This window comes from Mandrillus leucophaeus, unplaced genomic scaffold (assembly GCF_000951045.1).
Source record: "Mandrillus leucophaeus isolate KB7577 unplaced genomic scaffold, Mleu.le_1.0 Scaffold190, whole genome shotgun sequence".
In the NCBI taxonomy this organism is placed as follows: domain Eukaryota; kingdom Metazoa; phylum Chordata; class Mammalia; order Primates; family Cercopithecidae; genus Mandrillus; species Mandrillus leucophaeus.
This window is the reverse complement of record NW_012101921.1, coordinates 1,879,495-1,880,845: the sequence shown is the minus strand read 5'-3', so window position 1 is coordinate 1,880,845 and position 1,351 is coordinate 1,879,495.

Sequence of the window (1,351 nt, the reverse complement as noted above, 5' to 3'; positions counted from 1 at the left end):
CCTCCAGAAAGAACTAGCCATGCCTTCATCTTGACTTTAGTCCAGTGAAACTGATTTGGGACTTCTGGCCTCCAGAACTATAAGAGAGTAGGTCGGTACTGTTTCAAGTCACTATATTTGTGGTAATCTGTTACAGCAGCAATAGAGAAGTAATACAGCAGATTAATAAAAAACCTAAAGTAGCTGGTAGCTAGGGCTACCAGATAAAATACAGCACACCCAGTTAAATTTGAATTCAGATAATGAATACTTTTAAAATAATTTCTTTAGTATAAGTATATCCCATCTAATATTGCTATCCTTGTTTATCTGATTTCAATTTCTTATTTTTTTTAGAGATGAGTGGGGAGGGGTCTCACTATGTTACCCAGGCTGGCCTCATACTCCCCGGCTCGAGCAATCCCCCCACCTCAGCCTCCCGAGTCGCTGGGACTGCAGGTATGTGTCACTATGCCTGACTCTGAACTTCAAATTTAACAGAGTATCCCGTATTACTGTTTGCTAAGTCTGGCAACTCTACCATAGGTGACTTGAGCAGTGGTCCCATCAAGGGTAGGTGTGAGTCTCTAGGCCTCCTGAGACCCTCCCTCGGGTTCCCAGTGTCTTGGAAAACTAAGCCTTTCTGATCTCAGCTACCTCAAGCATCCCTGCTGTTTCTTTCTTTCCTTTTTTTTTTGGAGACGGAGTTTCACTCGGTCATCAGGCTGGAGTGCAATGGTGCGATCTTGGCTCACTGAACCCTCCGCCTCCTGGGTTCAAGCGATTCTCCTGCATCAGCCTCCCGAGTAGTTGGGACTACAGGTGTGCACCACCACACCCAGCTAATTTTTGTATTTTTAGTAGAGATGGGGTTTCACTATGTTGGCCAGGATGGTCTCGATCTGTTGACTTCATGATCTGCCCGCCTCGGCTTCCCAAAGTATTGGGATTACAGGAATGAGCCACCGCGCCTGGCCGTGTCCCTGCCCTTTAAAGTCCAGCCACAGTGTGGCCTTGAGAGTGAAGGAGAGGGGATCTGGACAGTGAGGCAGGCCCCCTGGAGGTGCAGCTGTGGCTAATAGGGGTCTATTCTAGGTCAGTCTGGGGCACAGGCCTGTATGATGAGGCTCTGCAGAGCACTGTAATGAGATTGGCATGTTGGCCAAATACATAATACATTGTGGGGAAGCCAGCAATACTCTCAGGAGAAGTTGCCATAATCATTTTAGTGATTCCAGAAATGCAAATTAAAACAACAATAAAATATGACTTTTTTGCTTATCAGATTAGCTAAAATTTAAAAGATAATAATGGCAGCTGACTTTGTGAGGCGACTACTATATTCTGGGCACTGTGGTAACATCTTTGAGAT